We start from the raw sequence: 21,467 nt of genomic DNA, 5'->3' as shown, positions 1-21,467 counted from the left end.
TAGGATTAGCGGCAGCCTGTGGGTTTCCCAACCGGGAGAAAGGGGGGGGGGGAGGGGCTGGCCGGCTGGGAAACCAGGGGATTAATTTATTAACGCTGCTGCTGCTGCTGCAGCTTTTCACTGGGCTGATTGGCTCCGAGAAAGGGATGGATTAACCGTGCCAGTAGCCGCTATCAGGCTGAGATTTGGGAGAAAGGGGAACAAGAAAGGCAAAACTGATGATGAGAGGACCCGACGACGGGCGTGCCAAAGCGTCCCCAAAGAACATTGTAGTGTGATGTCAACTCCCGGGAGGGTTAAATTAGCATCCTTAAAAACTCAACAAAACAGCTGAGTGTATTATATATTGTGTGCGTCCAGAGGGCTCTGCTGGGTGCGCACATGCCTTGCCCGAATGCACCTTGGAGACAGAAGATGCCAAAGGACGGACTCGCTTCGGTAGTTGTGCAGAGCCTGCAGGCTGCCGCAGTCAGTCATACTTAGCGGGTCCGCTCCTGTCACCCAAAAAGTTATGGCATGTTGCTTTTCAATTGCTTTCAGCTTTCAGAGCAGCACCGCGGTGGAGGAACCCAACTTTGCTAGTTCGGTCACGCCTCTCGCTGTTCTCCAAAGCCTCACTAGTATGGCGTCCCCTTCTGGCCGAGGAAGAAAACAGCAAGATACTGCTGCGCCTCTCACTTTGAACCCAGCCTGGTTACGTAGGATGAAAATGTGTACGTTTTTATGACTCTAAAGGCGGGTAGAGATGAACGTGAAACAGCCGTGGAAGCAAAACCAGAAGGAAGATACATTTGTGTGTAGAAGTTAAAATAAGAGTTTCTGAAGGAACAAAACCAACTCGCAGCTGCTCAAGGAGCTGCATAATGGAAACAAACGCCTCTGTGGCAGCGTATTCTACACATGCAACAATCACGATGCACAACCAGGGCACCGAGAGTTCAGTATTTCCGTCCTAGCAAATTATTTAGGCAGGCCGGCGCGCAGTTTGCCTCGGATTCTGCTTGTCGAATACCCAGGTTACGTTTGTAAACATTTGAATGAGGGGAAACTGGGGAGAGATGGGTGCTGGAGGGTTTAAAAAAACATAACCTAATGAAATTTGGCTTGTTTCCGCAAGCCTGCTTTATTACAGGCGATGCGTTTGGGGAAACACGGTATCAGCTACTTGCCTTTCTTATATTCATGCAAGTGCTTAGAAGTGCTGCTTTGGAAACATCGTCTCCCGAGTTTGCGTCTTATTTGGTGGGAAAGGTGCAACGTGGTCATCGGAGGTAAGTGCAAGATGGCGAAACCAAACATTGGGACCATCGGATCAGATTTTCGTGAAGCATCGGAGTTCGCTGTCAATATTCCTTTAAGTCAGTGGAATCCCGGTTAAGGTGCGCAAGGCTTTTCAAGTATATTAAAGCCTGGTGTTGAACTTGCTGTAAAAAAATCACTTAGCAATTTCTTCGGCACATGTTTCCCTCTACTTACTAGCTGTTCGGTTCGTGTCGTTTGAGATAATGAAAATCTCTGCCTCGGTACAAGCTGGCTGAATTAAAAAAAAGACTTGGTACATCCTTTTAAACTTTTCCATTTGAGAAAATCGATGAACAAATCCCTTCTTACAGCTGTCTCTTGGAGTATTTTTTCCTTCCTTTTTTTAAAGCCTTTTAATTAAGCAGAGTGAGCTTGTCGTCGTGCCCTTTTTTTCTGGGCTCCATTCCACGTCTTGTGTACACGAACTGTGCGGGAAGAAAAGAAGAGGGTTAGAAACAGTTCCCCCATTTTCTGGACTGTGCCATTGGGTGGGGAAAGGCAGTTCAGTTGGCGAGTTCCTAATGCTTCCACCTCGTGCTTCCTCTCCCGCCCGCTACTCTCCACTCGCGAAGTGATTCGTTCCTTCGCGCGCCGATGTGGGTGTCGGTGGCAAGGAGGATCGGACGAGTCCGTTTCCAGAGAATCCAGCCCGGGATTTGACTCCGCCTCCAGCCCAGCCGCTTTCCAGTGACAGAAGAGTTGGGACGGAGGCTAGCAGTGGGAAGGGAGAGGCAGGGCACTGGGCGAGCTAGCGCGCGCGCGAGGGTGGCTGCTGCTGCTGCGAAGTCCTCCCCAAACACACTTCAATGACCAGGAGAGCTTGGGCGAGCCGCGCTTTCCTGCCGGGGCACGAGCAGCACCGCCTGCCTCGGAGGAGTTTGCCAGAGCCAGGCTCGCCAGCCCGGGGGGCTTTTGGCGTAGGGCAGGACCAGCCCCTGGAAGGAATTCTCGCCCAAGAGACGTCTGACGGGGAATTACTGGAGTGGCGTTTGCCGAAGGAACAACCGAGACTCTGGATCGATCCCCCCATCCCCACACCCACCCTACCCCCTTCTTTCCTCCCTTCGTGGAAGATGAACACATCGCATGTTTCTCGCGCCCAGTCGCAATACTGAAGCTGCCCGTGTAGTAATGACAAAGGATTGCAAAGGCGAGAGGGGATCGAGTTTCGCCGAGCGAGCTCCGTAAATGGATTACTAAATGGGACACTCCACCGGCTAGCCCTCCAGCTTCCCCGACGCGCGCACCGACGAGGTAGGCGAACAACTCGCGGCCGCGCGGCGTGCCGGGGCTGCGTGCATTGTTTGGGCTGGAGAAAGCTCGCCCGGCGAGGAGGAGCTGGGCTTGGCCGGGTCCTGCACGGCGGCGGCAGGACGGGGCGTGCTGGAGAGGCGCTTCGAGGCAGGCGAGGGCTCGGGCGCGCTGGATGCTGGCGCGGCCCCACTCCCCTGGCCGGGACTTCATGGGTGTGGGGAGTTAGGGGCGCTTAGGGGATTTCTGGTCAGGCTCTTCTTTACATCAAACTACCACCCAGGCGAGGACTGGGCGCATTTGCTGTCGTTTCCTTCAGGCTGGAAGCGCGCCCTCCTGTTATTCCCCCCCCCCTTTCTTTTGCTGCTGAGAAGGAGCTTGGGGCGACTTCGTCCGCCCGGGCAGTGCAAGAGGGGTGGTCGCCTGGCTTCAACAGACCCGGCGCCTTCGGTGATCTCCGTCGCTCGTCCCGTCACTCGGCACGAGGTTTCGTTGGGGGCGAGGCTGGGCGTGGAGTCTTTGTTTCAGAGACAATGTGATGGCAGAGGAGGAGAAGCGCGGAGGAAGGGACACAGGTTGGCTCTTCGGCTGCAGGGGCTGGCGGCGATGCTTCTTTGGGAAGGAGGGAAACTTAGGGCTGAAGGGGAGTCTCCCCACCCACCGCCAGGCCGACGCTTCCCCGCCCCGTTCGGCGCTCTGCCTTCTTGTGCCCACCCTGGTCCCTGAAGGGTGGTGGGGCTGTGTCTGCGGGCGCTTCCGCCGCCGCCTGTCTCCGGCTTTGTTTGCGAGGTTGGGGACAGGGGTTGACGCAAGCTCAGGGCTGCTCTCCCGGGGGTCGCGCCCGCTGTTGGGGAGAGAATGGGGGACTTTTAGTTCCCTTCTATCGGGAACACGGATGGGCTGCGCTCGGAAAAAAGATGCATGGGAGGGTGCGTTTGAGAGATATGTATCATATGTGGGAAAACAGGGACTGGTGCTGACTCCTCAGAGCCACTCAGCTCTGGCGCAGGGCAAGGTTGCTCTTGCTGCCTTTCATCGTGCACTGGCCCTGAGGGGCGCGCGCGCTCGGGCTACTTCTTTCTGTCTCGCGCCTTGAAGTCCCTCCTGCAGCCTTTTGAGAGGAGGAGTTAAGTAGCTGCTCCTCTTCCCCGACTCTCCTGGGGATTAAGGGGGGGGGTGTTTAAGGGCAATCTCAATTTTCACCTGCATCCCTCTCCCCTACCACTGCTATTGACCAACCTGAGCATGGAAGACAGCTTCTCCAAGAAGCAGAGAAGAAAACAGCAGTGGGGAGTGGTAGTATAAGTGGGAGGAAAGAAAGGTGATGGTAAATAACCTCTTCGAGTGAGTGTAAAGATAACCTGAGAGAAGGAAGTTATCAGTAGAAGACTGTAGAAGGATTTGAGGCTTGCTAAATGTTTCCTCTGGCTAAAGTTTAGGAAAATCAGAACTGGGAAGACTTCTCATTGTGTTTTGGAGATGCAGTGGAGGAGGAAAATAAATAATAGAGAAATGGGAGCCTCAAAATGATCACTTAGGAGAGCAAACTCCTTACTTTGTCCAGTCATGTGTTTAAATTTACTCATTTCAGCCAGTACACATTGGTACATGCATATCTTTTCCTGCGCCTGTAGTTTTGTCTGGAAGTTGATAGACAACTTTTCCACACCTCTTCACTGATCAGTTTGAGTCAAGAAGTAGTGATAACATCTTTTTTCAATGTAAGAACTCTGCTCTGGAACATCACAGGAACTAATATTAAATAAGAGCATTTATTTATATATTTAGCACATGTATTTACTCACATTGAAACCAATAAAACAAAACCAAGATAAACCATTAAAACAAATCAAGCCAGTAAATTAATAAAACATGTCAAACTATTTAAATAAAAAACCCAGTCAATAAAACAATCTAGACAATTGAGCATGTGCAGAGTGATCTTCCCTCACAATTTAAGTAATTGTAACTTGTTTCTATTTGTAGGGTTAGGGGAAAGATCCTCTGGTTAGAACTGATTACCTCCTATTGGTCTGAACTTCAAAACCTTTTGTGTGGAAATTAAACGCTAGCTCCCAAACATGCCATAATCACCTCTCTTATTGAGCCCTGGGGAATACAGCCAACACTAGGAAGACCTAGTGTTTTGTGAAAGGTGGTTCCAGGGTTGGATTGCACAGTGATATTTTTGTTCCCCAGGCCTTTTAAAAAGTGCTGACTAGATAGAGGGAAATACCCAGACCGAAGAAGGCAGGGTTAATGAAGATTCCCCATTAGAGAAGGAACAGTTTCTGGGAAGCTTCTTAATCTCCCTGTCCAGTGTGGATGTAGAATAGCAGAGGGGCCAGGGGGTTTCAACTACTTAAAATGAGCATGGCAGGAGGGGGCAGGGAAAGTTCTGGATGCTGGTGGTGGGGAAGGCTGCTGCTGGGAGGGATTTGAGTTGTGTGTATGCTGGGCAAGCATGAAAAGCTCTCAATTGAGAGTAATATGTCTTAAGTGCTCTGGCTGTGAATTTGCATGAGTGAAAGTGGGAGCCTGCAAGTCCCCATGTGTTGTTTTCCTTGCCTGCTGGTCTGTCGGAGAATTGGAGCAGAACTGAATAGGCTCATGGGAGAAGGCTGAGGGCTGCTAACTGATTGCTGCCCTCCTTGGAACAGTCACAACAGAACTAACAGTTACTATGCAAATGTGATCTGGGCAAAGGATTCTGGCTTATAAACCCAGGAAATCCAGTTTGGGCAGAATATGTTGCTGGAAAGTTTTAGGTTTTGTTAGTTAGGGAAATAGGTGTTTGCAGAGATAATTGGCTCACATGTCATTTTGCTTTGCAAAAGTTTAATGGAAAGTGGAGTATAAATCCTCTTGAGGATGAATGTAGAAGTCACCATCTCTTTTGGTTTCCAAGCATTTTTGAGCAAAAAGTGGAGTGTACCAGTTTTATGTAGTTGAAGTGTATTCAAATAATCAGTCATTTCCTTTCATAAAGGATATAATACAAACAGAACAGTGACAAAAAACCTCTCCCCAAATAGTCTGCTTTACAATGGCTGTTATAACAATTTTTTTTCTTCCTTGTAAGTCTAATTATGTATATCTATATCTGGGGTTTTTTTTACAATAAATCAGTCTTCTAAGAAGTGAATGGGTCTGTATAGAAACTCAGCAGATTTATACCTCTTTTAACGTTTTTAGTGCTATGACAATCAGTTTAGATGGGACCTTACTTTAGCAAAGTATATAGACATTATGGGGGGTATAGCAGGTCTACTCGGAAATAAGTCCCATTTTATTCAAGAACATAATGGAATGTACGCCTTTCTAAAATTTGCATGCAAGCATTAAGCAAGTTATATTACCTAGAAGTTATCAGCACAAATCTTAATCCGGCAAGTTTAATTATTAACCTAACATTAAATAAAATGGCAGAATTCTGTCTCCCTCCAGCTATTATTCTTTTATGTTCTGTTATTATTTGTCTGTGTAAAACAAATTGTTCAGTTTGTATTATATCCTTTATGAAAGGAAATGACTGATTATTTGAATACACTTACTTTGGTCTTGAAACTGAACGGCTTGCTTTTGGGTGTAATCACTTCATCACAAGTCCATTGATTTAATTAGGGATAGTTTAGTGACTAAAGAGACATTTGAGAAAAAGATAAATTTTGCAGAATAACTTATTTTCAAATTAGAAAGTTTTGATATTTTTCAAAAGTTCTTGTTTAGAAATACCACCTAATGGAAATTGGTGGATTGTTCAATAGTGTTTGTTTTAATTGGATGGGGGATGAGTGGAAGAAAGTCCAGTCACTTGAAACTGCTTAAAAGATTTTAAAAGTATTAACCATATTTTATATCCAGTAGTACTGCTGAAGCATGTGAGATGACAAGTGTGTAGTTCTCTAAAAAAAATAACATTGTGAGTTCTCTGTTTAGTATAATATGCTTTGGAATTTGAACTATCTCATTTCAAAATAGATAATTTCATATAAAGCTATAACTCCTAAAGACATTTGAATCTTCTGAGTAGACATTCTTTGAACAAAAGTAAATATTAAAACATGAGCTTTAGTATCAGTGACCTTGAGCCCTTCTTAGGATGATTGTGTACTGACTAATAGTAGTTTAATAACATAAGGAGAAATTTAAGGATGGGGCTATTTGTAAAAAGTTGTGTAGTGAGGATGAATATATAGGCGGCAGAAGAAGATTGGTCCACTAGCTTTCATAAAGAAAAACTCAAAGGAGCACTGAACTGAAAAAAAATTAGATATTCAGATAAGTTTTTGACACTTTGCCCTTAGTTTAAATAATAATGCATGTATTTTATGATTTAAAAGATCTTCCTTATGTGTTAAGACATTGTTCTTTAAAAAAGAAAAAACTTTTAAATAGATAAAGAATGTGTATTTGGCATCTTCAGCTACTTAATGGTAACAAAAGTAGAAATTAGCTTTTCAGAGGTTGAAGAGTAAAGCTATTGCTGTTCTGGGAGGGAGGGGCAATGATAAGGGCAAGGGTTTGTCTTCATTGATAAAAAGAAGACACCTTAATGACCTGTGAAAAATCAGAAATAGAATTGTGCACATTACAAGGAAGCATGCAGAAATAAACTTCCTTGTGTGTTTGGTAAAGGAAAGGGGAAATTTGTCATCTTGTTTTGAAAAGCTAAAATAGTCAGACACAAATACATATGAAAGGAGTTCACATGGTTTACAGCTGCAGAGACATGAAAAGGGATTTTATTGACCTCACCTAACACATCCTGCCTATTTGCTGGAAAACATTGCTGTGCTGTCTTGATGAATGTTTAGTGTACTGTAGAGGTGCTGAGCATTATGGTTAAAGATCAACTAAGTAGTCCATGAGAATTCAAAGCACATGGTAACCTTTTACATTCTTGGGACAAACTGATGCAGGCGAAGGCAGAAAGAAGAGAGAGTTATGTTTGTTATGAAATAATTTGTGATGACCCTGATCTTTCGAAGCTCATCACAGATGTTATTATCCATTAGAGTAGTTTCACTGAAGTCAATAGGACAATTTGGATCAAATGAAACAAGTCTTGTAGTATTGACAGGCTTAGAGCAAAACATTCTTGTTTAGTGAGTATTGTGAAACCATAATGATTTTAAAGGGATCATGCATTTTGTGTAAAAAACTAACAACTGCAGTGCATGATTCTGAGTGTTTCATTCTTATTGAAGTGTTGTTGAAAGCCACATCCTAATGAACCTAAAATCAGTCAGAACTAGATTATATTGAGTAAGTTTCAGATACTGTCTTAGCCAAGCAAGTACCTTTAATGCAGTGGTTCCCCCAGGGTACGTGCCAGAACATTTGGAGGTATGCAAAAAAATTACATAATGGGTTTGCTAATGTGGGGATACAATTTTAGGCAAATGGGTTGCCAAGGGGTATGCGAGTGAAAAAAGGTTGGTTGTCACTGCTTTAATTTGTCTAATGTAGAGTGTGCAGTGAATAAGTTTCATCTTTCCTCCAGCTGAGAACATAGATTTCCTCATCTCATAACTAGTATAGACAAGTGAAATGTCAGTTTATCACTGATACCTGCATAAAGTACCAAAATGTGTATCATCATAAGACCCTTCATCCCTGTGTTTAATCTGGCTCTTTTCTGAAATTCTTCATCTACATTTCCCCCAGAGCTTTTTCTGCCTTCATCAGAGCAAACCTAAATTGAGCGTAGGATTTCTTCACAGTGTCTTTAACTTGTGGGTTGTGAAGGGCTTCCAGTAATTAACTAATTAAGTTTCATAGCACCACTGCAAGATAGGTAAAAGATATACGGTGATCAGTTCACCTGTCAAAGAGATTCAGCTGTCTGTAGACTGACAGCTGCTGTTTGAGGAGCCTGCAGCCATCACAGGACAGTAACAACAACAGGAATCAGACAAGGCTGTGTTGTAGCCTGAACCAAGTTTATAAGAATAGAGGCTGTAGTGATCTGGATTCCAGTTGTAATTTATATTTATCTCAGTAAATTTTGAACACCTCACTGAAACTGTTTATTGATGCTAGCTGGCACCATCTTCTTCATCCAATAACAAAACTTCAACTCTGTAGGTCTACAACTTGTGAACTCTGTAGTTTACCAAATTTTGCTGGTAGATCACACTCACATAGTCAGTTCTGGTGCTCATGAGCTGAACTAGTTCCTGTTTTGAGCCATTTCCCCAAGTAATTTTCAGTTTATAACATTTTGAAATAACATCGCCCTACCTCACCAAATCCTATAGTTTAACATCACAGCATGGCATTTGTGGACATGGAAATAGCCTAGTTGATGTTGCTTGATAAGGCCCTGGTTTTGTCTCTTGCATCTTTCCACTAGCTGCAATGGTGAAATGAGCATGGTCAGCTCCCAAAGAAGTACATGGATTGAGGTCTCAATTATGGTCAATGGAAAGTATCCTGCCTAAATTTCTAGTATTCAGCAGTTGACTTTGAACATAAAATGTCAAGGGGTGATTCTTTTTGTTTGTTTGGTTTTTGTTTGTTACAGTTAAACAGTTAATCTTACTGAATATACTCAACTAATATATCAATTTTCCCAGACCTGAATAGCCCAAACTAGGCAGATACTATCAGATTTTGGAAGCTAATCTATATCAGCCCTGGTTAGTATTTGAATGGGAGACAACCAAGAATGACCATGGTCCAGACACAGAGGCTGGCAATAGTGAAACACCTTCAAATGTCTTTTGCCTTGAAAACCCCTCAGGGTCACCATAAGTCAGCTATGGCCGTTTCCGCACAAATGCGGAAGCGGCCGGGTCGGCGTACTCGACGCCGACCCGATGACGCTAGGACCGTCCGCACGGACGGTCCTAGAAAGAGCCGGGCAGCCGGAGCCGCAGAGCACCGGCGCCCAGCCGACCCAGCGTGTCCCTGGGCCTCTGGCACGTTGCCGAGGGCTGGGGACACGCCCCCTGGCCCTGTGTGCCTGCTCCAGTGGTGCAGGGCAGGGGGGCGTGTCCCCAGGCCTCAGCGACGCACCAGAGGCCTGGGGACAAGGTAAGTACAGGGAGCAAGGGGGGGAAGCGCCGGGAAGCCGCTGCCGTTCGCACGGCAGCGGCTTCCAGCCGGCGTTTCCCCAACAAGTGCACTTCCAAGCGAATGGCGGCCTGGGGACGCCGTTTTTGCCGTCCCCAAGCCACCATTAAACGCCCGTGCGGAAACGGCCTAAGATTTGATAACAAAAAAGTCACTTTATCCTGATAAAGTAGTTAAAATAAGTGGGTTTAAGGTGAGTTAATTTCAGTGGGACTAAACTTGCTTACATCCAAGGACATTTGGGGGGGGCAGGCAGCGGGTCGTGCTTAAAAATAGGTCAGTGGCACTTGTTTATCTGATTCGGAATTTTCTCGGAACCAATCTAATATTCTACAACAAAAATGTAGAAAGGATGTAATCTTGAAATTGATTATTGAAATTGAAATCAGTAGAGTGTTTGTGTGGGTGTGTTTACATGGAGGCCTATGAAGTGATCCATAGACATATTAACATACTTTTTAGTTACTGGCTTCCATTTATTTACTGATTGATTTGATTTGTATTCCGCCCTATCCCCGAAGGGCTCATTTGGGAGTCAGGGCACTGAATTACCTATGGTAGTCTAGAAGTTGTTATATTTGTCAGTTTATCTTTAAAAATACTTATACCATCTTTCCCCGAAAATAAGACAGTGTCTTATATTAATTTTTGCTCCCAAAGATACGCTATGTCTTATTTTCAGGGGATGTCTTATTTTTCTGTGTTCTGTTCGTCGGGCATGCTTCCAAGCAAAAACTTTGCTACGTCTTACTTTCGGGGGATGCCTTATATTTCGCACTTCAGCAAAACCTCTACTACATCTTATTTTCAGGGGATGTCTTCTATTCGGGGAAACAGGGTATATCATCTTTCTTCTTGGCTTAAGGTGGCTATGGGGGATTTCAGTTCTTTTAAGCTATTTGTGGAGCCAAATTGGGATGAAAAGTAGAGTAAGACAAAGATAGGCCTAGCTCTCCTGGAGATAGTAAATTTGTACTTAGATTGTACTATTACATTTCTAGATGAGACTTTTTGGGAGGAAGATAATTCAGTTATGAATTTTCCCACTTCAGTCTGAAATAGTGCTCACGACACATAAGCCCCTCACTGGGAACTTGGACATCAAGTATTGCCCTAGTATTCTGAAAGTGATAAAAAACAACATTGGAAAAAATTGGAACATTTGAAATATTCAGACTGTTGCAAAATAGTTATTAAAATATATTTATACAGAAAGTACTATTCTTGACAGTTAAGAACAGGGGTAGGGAACCTGCGGCTCTCCAGATGTTCAGGAACTACAATTCCCATCAGCCTCTACCAGCTTGGCCAATTGGCCATGCTGACAGAGGCTGATGGGAATTGTAGTTCCTGAACATCTGGAGAGCCACAGGTTCCCTACCCCTGGTTAAGAAGAATGAAAGCTGCTAATTCTAAATAAAGAAGCATAGGAAGAAGTGAAAAAAAGTGATGCTGGTAAAATCTGACTGCTTCCTAAAAACAGCAAGTGTATAAAACAAATAACTTAAAACTGGCTATCCAAGTGGTTTTTCAGATCCATAATTTAATTTAAACTGGTTTAATCAGCAGTTGTTATTCATAATGTGAAGCTTGTCATACACACTCATAGTTCAATAGTGTATAGAAAACACTATGCTCATTTAGCTTTCTTGAAGACTTTTTATGCATGGAATTTTATCAGCCTAAAAGAAGTATTCCATTTTCATATGAAATAATAATATTTTCTATTTAAAACCAAGTCCCAAATTGTATTTGTAGAGGTTGAAGCATGGATGGAAAATGATAAAACAGCTATTAACAGAGCTGCCAGTTGCTGCATCTCAAGAGAAAAGACATATGGTAACCCAACTGCATGCAAAGCTGACCTTTCTTTTTAAAGTATTGATAATAATAGCTATTCCTATGTACAGTATTTCAGGACAGATGCTTAAAGCCAAGCTGATTATTTTGACCCTCCCATTTCTGTTCTTTAGTTACCAAGCAAAACTTGTACTGAACTAAATCAGTTGTACCATACTGAAATAGATAGGATCCATTGAGTGTCTGTTTACTAGCCAGCAAAATAAGGCTGCTGGCATAAGTAAAAAAAACAACAACAGAATCAGGTGAATTCTATGTACAAGCTGCTTTCAGCAAATAGAGAAGGAAACTAAAGATTTTTTAATTACAGAGTTTAGTGTTGGACTTTTCTAGCGTAGGACTATGACTGTTATATTGATTGTGCACATTAGTTAAAAAGATTTTATTCCCTGCACTTTCTATCAATATTGCCATGACCACAGAAGCCTTGCAAAAAACTTCCCTGAAAGAAAAAATTGGTGCTAGCTGGTTAACTACATAACTACAGTAACTACATTCAGTTACTGAAATTTAAGATCTTGCCTCTGAATCTCTAATAAAACGTTAGAAACTTTAGAATACTTTGTCCAACATTCTTTCCAGTCAAGTAGCTTCTGAAATGGCAAAGTCTTGTAATTGTCAAAAGTGTTCCATTCTAGAGATTGTTTTCTTTGCCACTTGCATGGGAAACACCTTTTAATGGAGAGAAAAGTAGGGGAGTAGGTAGTTGTAATTTTTTTAAAATGAGAAAAACTGAAAACAATATTTTACTGATGGCTATCAAAATCTATTTAGTGATAGTTTGACACTGATGCTGTGCTAAACCTCTCCCATTCTTAAATTGCGGCCTAGTTTGAAACCGTCCTTGGTCTGTTCATCTATTAATCATGGAAGATGCTTTCTTATTCTGTTGCCATAGTTTCAGTGCCTCAGATAGCGTTGGGGTGCCTTGGGAAAGGCTTGAAACATACTAGGACTTGCAAGCCTTGCAGTTATTCTGGCAGTTGTAGAGCTCTTAAAGAACAGAAAACAGCTTCCAAACATAATTCAGGGCTGGATTAAAAGAGGCAACTTCTGGATAAGTCTCTCTGGACCTTGTTATGTGCACACCCAGCTGATGTTTACTCCAGGATTTGCTTCTTGCTGGTTAAAAAAATACAATTCAGAGACTTATGGTTGCTTTCATGTATTGCAGGGGAAGCCTCTCCATTAGAGCTGCTAAGAAATAGTTTAGTAAATTAGGGTATTTAGGGTTTATGGCGTGATCCACATAATTTGTTTTTAAAATGTCTTGAGTTACATGACATATTTTAACGAAAAAAATTGGTTTGTCGTTACAATTGTTTGTAGTTACCATTATTACCTTTATTTTAACCTTCTTTTCACTACAGTGAGCCACAACTGGTTCCCCAACGGGGTATACATAAAATAAATAAATACTAATACTGAAAAGTTTTTTTGCTTGATATACCAATGTGTCAAGCTTAAAATGAAAGGAGCTGAACTTTAATGTTCAGAGAACCAATACTATTCATTATTGATTAGAAACTGCCATTCATCCAGCATCCACAGTTGCATGGTATTAGCATTCGAACTTGTGGATACAACACTGTGAAGGACAAATGACATTAGTTTGCAAATGCGAAGATAAATTAATATATTCATATCACAGAACAGCCACCAGGACCATTTAGGAAAAATATTGTTTCAGCTTCTTTTGTTGAAGACCCACTGGTTTCCTTGAGATTTACTGCCAAAGTGAAGTTGACAATAGCCATAGAACCATCTCAGTCACATACAGGGTTAGGGTGGTTTGATGTGAACTCCCAAGTGGTATGAAAATGAGGGGTAGTGAAAGTTCTATCTGAATGAAAAGTTGTTGGGGGAGAGCAACTGTGGGCAGGTAATTAGTGAGGGGGATTCACAGGAGTGAGGGGGATTCACAGTCTCTTACCTGCATGCACTTTTTGATGTTAAAATAGAACCACTCTAGTCCACTTGTTTCTGAAGTCAGTTATGTTTTTAAACTCATGGAATTGCTGCTGTCGTATCTTATTTGACTCAGAGTCCAATTGAAATCAGTAAGACTTTTACAAAAACATAATGAACAAGAATAACTACATTTTCTTGTTGTCTTTAGTAAAGCAGCAATGTCAGGGATACCTGATCTATGATATTTATTAACATGTCTAAGTATATCCGAATTGTATCCCTTAATGAACATCAGCCTTAACATGATATGCTTTTTATATAGTGTATGCTTCTGCATATGATATTTAAAAATATTGTACAGCTTTGTTACTACAAAAATTATGAATCTGCTCCTTTCTCCATTGGAGTGAAGGCAAAATTCCCAGCATGAGCAGGTTTGGGGTTGGTGTTTTAGCAGACTTTATTTATAATATCTCAAGCTAGAAACAAATGTTTCTTGCCAGCTTAAATAAGACAGTTTCATAAATCTATCCGTTCAAGAAGAGAATTCTGCAAAGATCTATATCAACCATCATAGTTGATTCTGTACAATAGGATTGCAAACAATGTGAATATCACAGAAGCAGAACCAATCTGAAGAAGTGGTGAGTTTTTTATTTAAAAAAACTGTGAGTTGGCTATTTTTCAGTCCAGGATAAGCATCACAGTCAGTTTGGCATTTCATCATCCTGAGTAATACACTTTTTTAATATACTAAGTGCAGTCCTAAGCAGAGTTATTTATTGATTTCAGTGGACTTAGAAGAGTAATTCTGTTCAGTCTTGCATTGTGTGTTTATGGATATTTGCATTTATGTGCAACCTTGTGTCAAATAGTATTCAGCCTTGTCTTGTAAAATAGATATAAAGGCTGATAATTTGGGTTTCAGAAGCTTAGGATCAATTTCTTTTTGCATTTTAACTTAAAGCCCCCGCAATGAGACCACAAGCCATTCCCCAATAAGTAAAGAAAACCTCTGTTAGTGTATCGAGTATTGAAGAGACTCAGTTTGACAGCGAAAGGGATATGTCCTGATCACTTTACAATACTTGTAAGGGTGCAGGCTGGTTGTGCTAACAGAAAAGTGATATTAAAGAAAGCGTATCTTAGATCACAGACTGTAAAGGTTGCTTAAATTAATTCATTTGCATTTTCTGCTTTTAGAATTAGATTAGCCACAGGTTAGATATGGTTTCACTTACACACTGTTAAAGGAAAAAAGTATTTCTTGTGTAGAAGTAAGTATAATATATAGAATTTTAAACTGCACTGTTCAGACATAGTCCAAGTTTTGCCCATTGATTTTGTAGGGATTAAATTGGAATAACTATGTACTGTACTGCTATTGCCTTTAATTTATAATTTCTACGAGTACAACTTTTCTACAAAAAGAGTATTGTGAGCAGAGGGGCCGTGGCTCAGTAGTAGAGCATCTGCCTCGCGTACAGGTTCCCATGTTCAATCGCCAGCCTCTCTAGCTAAAAGGGTCAGGTGAAGGTGATGTGAACCACAGCCAGAGCTTCCCCTGAAATCCTGGGTGGTGACTGCTGGTCAGAACACACAGTACTGACCTTGATACACTGACTTGGTGTAAGGCAGCTCTCTGTTCTCATGTTCGTTTAAAACTGGGCTCCAAGTATGTTTCAATGAATAAAAGTTCTGTTAGTGTTAAAGAAGAGTTTTACACATGGGTTTAAAAATATTTCAAGGACTTTATTATACCTTCCCTCTCTTGCAAGAAGAACATATTTGGTGGAAAAATCATCCATTTCCATTTTCCAGTGCAGTGATTAAAAGTTACATGCAGTTTGGACAGGGAGAAAGAGAAATGAAATCTTTTTACCCTCCATCTTGCACTGCAGATATTAAAAGCAGTCCTTCTGCTTCAACCCTGCAGCTTGAAGGGAAGGAAGAACTTCCTTTGCAACTTCACAGTGTAGCTTTTTTGCTTCTTCTCCTGCTATCTTCAACTATTTTACTGAAGGGAGGTGAAAATTGGCCTCTGACAAATGGGCAGCTACACACTTCTTTGGCAGCTCTATGTAGATATACCTAATAGCTCTGATTGGCTGTCAGTCTGACTGTGTCAATCAAGAAAAGTCTTTTTGCTGACAAATTTAGAACAGTCTTAGCCAATAGCCAACCTAATGTGCAACTATTTACATAAATTAACATTTGCAAATTAATAACTACCTAGTGCTGTCTATATTACAGTAACTGGTCTTATGTTACTAATAAATAATTTTTCCATGTGAGTGGAAAAATATCATTTTTGATACAATATGATTATATGATATATACTAATAGTTTTAATAGTATTATTTGGTGACTTTGGTCAAAGTTGGAGGTATTTAAGCATCTCTACTATTGATTAACATTATTCTGTCCAAATAAAACCGTGTAATTGCAAAAATTTGATTTCCTCAATTTAAAATGTAAGTTGGGAACTTTATTATGTATATTGGCTTGGATCCCTCCAAAACGATCTGTGCAGCAAAGAACTTCATGCACTGAAGTACAACCCTCCTCCCTTTCCCTCCTTACAGCAGTCTTAAAATCTGTTCTTGGTGGATAGGGGACTTCCATGAACAGCGTGGAGGTCTTTGCTGTGGGGGAGGGGACATCAAAAACAACCTCCCTTGCACGTGCTCATCTGTTTAGAGTGACCCAACCCATAGTGATGTGATGATAATCATGAGCAGGGACAAACACGCAGATAATATTGGAATAGTTTTGTATTGTTTTGTGTATAGGTTTTGTAGCATGGATAGATTGACCATGAAATATATTTATATTGTAGTCACGTGTGGCTATTCCATGTAGAAATTGGAGTAAATTGGAATATGGCTTCATACTCCTCTTTACTTATTATTCCTTTGCTATTTATCGTATATATCAAAGGTCTCCAGCATTGTGCCTGTGAGAATTATGATGCCTGCCAACACCTTTTCTGGCACCTGCCAAGTGTTTTTAGGGAGTGGTTGGGGACAGGAAGCTTCTGATTGACTATTAGAGATTTGATTGGCTGGGCAGGGTTTTTTTAAAAAAATGTTTCTTTGGCGGCAGCTGCCACCACAGCACAAGGATCTGCAGTATGTTGCTGAAGTTAAACTGTGGCAAACATTTTTTGGCTGATTTTGTATTCTGTGGCAGCCATTTTGTTGTTACACCCACTATACTATATCAGAATTCCCAGTATGCCTACAGGCTCAAAAAGATTGGGGATCCCAGTATATATAAACAGGTTCTTAGGTAAAGATTGTGCCACCTAATGGATGTTTAAATGTACCGTTTGTAGGGACAACAAAATTAAACAAGACTGAAATACCTAACATGCTTCCTTTTTTTGTTCAGACGCCCATTAGCTCAATATTTGATTTATTACACATTTTCTGTCATATCCTACAAAGTCATTGTGATTCAGAATCTTGAAGTCCACCTAATATTATTTGAAGAACAGCTTTCCGAATATATTACACTACAGTGTTATAAATCACTAGTAATGTTCATCCCACCACTAGTGGAATTATGTGTACTTTTTAATTATAAATGGTAAGCTTTTACCATTCAGACTTATTGATATTTCACTATCTTAATGAAAAATATCCTAAATTAAACATCTAATATTCACTGTAATGTGTTCTAGGAAAGTGATTGTGTAACGTAAGTAGAATTTTATCTGTGTAGCTATGAATGTCCTCTAATAAACTCATACTTTATTTCTTCAGGCAAACATTGGACTGAAGAGAGGAAATGTTTAGTACAGCCTGTGGTGAAACGGGCTTGCTTTGCCTGGCAGGCCCTATTCCGCTCCCAAGCCTCTCCTGGGGTTGCCAATTTTTCCTGGGCAGGGCTAGCTTTCTCTATGGATAAATCGCTGCCACCACCTGACCGTTTGAGGAACAGCCCGCTGGGGAAGATCAGGATTCCCCAACTTCCTTGCCTACCATGAGGCCTAGCTTCAGTTTCCCTTGGTTCCCCTCTCCTGGGTTCCACAGGGCAGATTGGAGGTCCCGGAGGAAAAGCTGCTCCCCAGCTGCCAGCCTTCCTCCTCCCTCCTATTTTGATAGCACATCCAAGACAGTGGGTCATTCATGGCACAGAAAACTGTTCCCCACATCTAAGGTTTAAAAAGTATTTATTAAAAATAAAACAGTCACAGGTATATTTTTAGCAGTGCACCAAATTGAGCAAAGGAGATATGAATGCAAATCCTCTGTCTCTCTCCCTAAACATACCCTAGCAGTTGTTGAAAATAGGGTAGGCCCTTAAAGCTTAGAAGGTTGCAATTCTCAAAGAGTTCTCATTACCTGGCAGGCTGAGTGAGCTCCTTGGATGAGTACATGGTTCAAAAATGGCTGCTCCCTTCACAGCCCAGCAAGAGATCTGCTTTCTTCAGTGACCCAGCAGAAAGAGAAGAGACTGTGCCTCTCTGCTCCTAACACTTTTATCAGTTCTCTGGCCCTACCCTCCTTCGACTTGGTCATTCTGGGTCAAGCTATCTTTTCCCCTTAGGTCAGGTAGCTCTTCCTGATGTCCTTCTGGCATTTTTTAAGTCCTCCAACTCTATGATAGCTGATGGAAGAAGGGGAGGAAAAAAGGGGGGGGGATCTGTTTGCTGTTAAATTAGCATTTGGGGACAGGTTATGTACAGTGCCATCCTCAGCAGAGCCATATTGTTTTAAGTTCACTGAAGTTAATGAGCTCAGAAAAGTTCAGTTAGTGTTAGGATGGCACTGGTATGGTCATTCTGCCTGCCAGTTGCTCCTGACAAATGTTTTTCTTTTGTACCTGCCCTGCATCTGTATTACAAGGCAAACAAAAGATTTGGAGTCCTCCATTTATCTTGCAGTACTTGGTTCTGCCGTTGTGTCTCTGTGAAGGCCATGCATGGGAATGACCATACCAGTGCCATCCTAACACTAACTGAACTTTTCTGAGCTCATTAACTTCAGTGAACTTAAAACAATATGGCTCTGCTGAGGATGGCACTGTACATAACCTGTCCCCAAATGCTAATTTAACAGCAAACAGATTCCCTCCCCCTTTTTCCTCCCCTTCTTCCATCAACTATCATAGAGTTGGAGGACTTAAAAAAATGCCAGAAGGACATCAGGAAGAGCTACCTGACCTAAGGGGAAAAGATAGCTTGACCCAGAATGGCATATGCAGAGGCCAACCATGGAAGATTCCACTGCTAATCAGATCATAGGATGTTTCTTAGTTATGGGTTTTACCCACTAATTGATCATATGAGAAGGAATGAATATGCCCACTTAGCTCAATTCTCCTTTTGCTACTACAAGAGGAGGAAGCTCAAGTCTCTGAAAAGAGAATAATACTACTAACATAACAAGGAATGAAACATGAGTGAAAGTAGGTTAAAAATTCTAGCTTCTGCTATCACTATGGTTCAGCCTTTCTAAACAAAAACAAAAAAACTGCAATGTTGAGGAAAAATGGCCTAAACCAATGACCTCCCTTTGTCTTATATGCTTCATTTTATAAGTACTGAAAGCAAAAAAGCAGTAGAGCTTACCTCTTACAAGCTACCCTTTGGCAAGAGGCTTTAGCAACAAACAGTGTTGGGGATACCTCTGGTGAGGAGCCAAAAGCAATAGCCCCTTCAGGCAGCTGTTCAAGATTATGATTATACTTGGTTTCTATCCCAGAAATGAAAAATGTACAAAAGAACTGCAAGGCAACATTCCAGTGTTTCCCAAGAGCCAATCAGTATCAGGGCCAGTCAGAATCTTCAGCAAAAATAATCCAACACTGGGTGAACCTCTGCAACAAGAAAGCCTTTTCACAAGACAAAACCAAACAAGACTGCTGGTTGGGGCCAGCTACCAGGAGCATATGACCCCAAATACTACAACAGTTGCACTGCCTATGAGTCTGGTCCCAAGCCAGATTCAAGAGGTTGTTTTCATTCAAAGCTAATTTTAGCTTAGGACTGGGGTATCTGAAGGACCATCTTCTCCCATATGCTCCTGGCTAGGAATTAAGGCAGGGGTCTTCAAACTATGGCCCTCCAGATGTTCATAGACTACAATTCCCATGAGCCCTACCACTTGGCCATTCTGACAGGGGCTGATGGGAATTGTAGTCCATGAACATCTGGAGGGCCATAGTTTGAAGACCTCTGAATTAAGGTCACAGGGAGAGGCCCTCCTGACTCTTTGACAATCAAATAAACTCATCTGATGGGCAAGCAAGAGAGGGCCTTTTTTGTGTCAGCCCACAATTGTAGAATAATCTTTCTAGGGAGATACATCTGGCTCCTCACTGTCAACCTTCAGCTAAAGACAGTTGTATTTAGGACTGTATTTGACTGATTTAGTTTTTTATTTATTAACAGACTTATTTGGAGTCTAATTGGGGTCTTTTGCATGTTTTTGTAATTGTTTTATTCATATTGGTTTTTACTATGTTTTTATATCATTGTTTTTTAAATATTGTAAGCTGCTTTGAGTTCCGCAAGGGAGAAAGAGGCTAACAAATATTTCCAGTAATAATAAATAAAGAGAAAGAGAAGATTGACTGATGAAGCTGATGAAGGAAGAAAATATAGGAAAGCACTCTCATTCTCAGAATTCCAACAATGCACCTCCAAGACAAGAAATGTGCATTGTCCTTTCAGTGACAAATAATGGAGGAATTGTACATTCTTGTCAGAGATAAATATATATTTTTGTCCATTTGGTTTCCACAAATAGACACTTGTTCTCAAACTAGATATGATAGATCATGATGAGAGAGATTGCAACTCTGACAGAGGTTCTCATGATTTTGAATACTACTCTGCAGTTTGCGCCTACTTTTTCAGGTACGGACAAGCCTGGAATCATTGCTTGCTCTCCAGTCCTAGGGCTCCTCTGATACAGTTCCAGTGAAATATCTTATGAACCGTGAAGAAGATGTAGTTTTTATGCTCTGCTTTGTTCAACCTTTAAGGGGTCTCAAAATGGCTTACAATTGCCTTCACTTCCCCACAGTAGGCACCTTGTGAGGTAGATAGGGCTGAGTGTGTTTGAAGAGAGCTGTAAGTACCCCAAGGTCGCCCAAAAGGCTTCATGTGGAAGAGTGGAGAAACAAGCCTTTTTACCAGATTAGAGTCTGCTGCTCTTAACCACCACACCATATTGTCTAAAGGACTCCTAAGTGACAGGACTCCATTTTTCTTTCTACCCTCTCCCTCCAAGGGCCATGTGGTGGACATGTATGATATCATAAATGAATTATTGGTGTGGAGCTGTAACCAAACTACTTGCAAGTGTGGAGGATAATGCTAGTTCTGACCTTGGTCCTGTATTCTAAAGACTTGGTAGAATATACAAGTGTGTAGTCAGAGATTTATTCTGATTTATTATAAGACAGAACAATTGGGGACCATATCCAGTTTCCCTAAGGAAAGACCTGAAACAGTATTCTGAACAATTACTTAGAATGTCTAAAACCTTGGACATTAAGGTCGATTCTGCATGGTACCAATATACCAACATAACAAAGGGAAATATCCCAGTTTGGGCAAGAAGTTGGCACAGGTCCTGTCCCTAAAGCGGGATTGTCCTGCAATATTTCCCTCATCCCAGGTTTTTCAATAAAGGCCAAAATTGCAATCTTTTAAAAAATTCCCACGTTAAACCCGCTTCTGTGGGAACAACGCGGACACCCAACTGGTTTACTTTTCCTGCCCTACTGCCTGTTCTACCCACATTACTGCAATTTAGTTTCTGCTGAGCTGCAACTGGTGTGGCGGCCCATGAATTAAAAAAAAACCCTAAGCATTTTTTCTGTCCTTGGCAGTGACTGGAGCCCCATTACAGCCAAATGTGTACAGCAACTGATTCACAACAAATGGGCGCGTTGCGAACAATGTCCCCATTTCCTTTTATTTTTATTTTATGGGTGTTCAGAGCACACCTTTGGATGTGGATGGGACATATTGCTTTGCTCCCTTTTGGGGCAGATTTTATTATTTTGTATATCACAATGTTAAAGGGGGTGTTGCATTCTTCAAG

At 41.8% G+C, this 21,467-nt stretch overlaps 1 protein-coding gene across 5 annotated transcripts in view; it reads left to right on the top strand.

Moving 5' to 3' along the window:
* The first annotated feature begins 1,992 nt into the window (after nt 1-1,992).
* SEMA6A (semaphorin 6A) overlaps nt 1,993-21,467 on the top strand; it is a 200,784-nt gene continuing 181,309 nt past the window's right edge. For 3 of the 5 annotated variants that reach the window (XM_048502853.1, XM_048502852.1, XM_048502851.1), the window contains exon 1: nt 1,995-2,556. The gene's annotated coding sequence lies outside the window, so the exon portion shown is untranslated. Of the gene's footprint in view, nt 2,557-2,996; nt 3,129-21,467 lie in introns of those variants that run through there. The other 2 variants (XM_048502849.1, XM_048502850.1) reach the window with 2 other exon arrangements.

The sequence above is a fragment of the Sphaerodactylus townsendi genome, linkage group LG07 (genome assembly GCF_021028975.2).
Source record: "Sphaerodactylus townsendi isolate TG3544 linkage group LG07, MPM_Stown_v2.3, whole genome shotgun sequence".
Taxonomy (NCBI): Eukaryota; Metazoa; Chordata; class Lepidosauria; order Squamata; family Sphaerodactylidae; genus Sphaerodactylus; species Sphaerodactylus townsendi.
The sequence above is the reverse complement of the archived record's forward strand: the minus strand, read 5'-3'. Positions and strand labels throughout refer to the sequence as shown.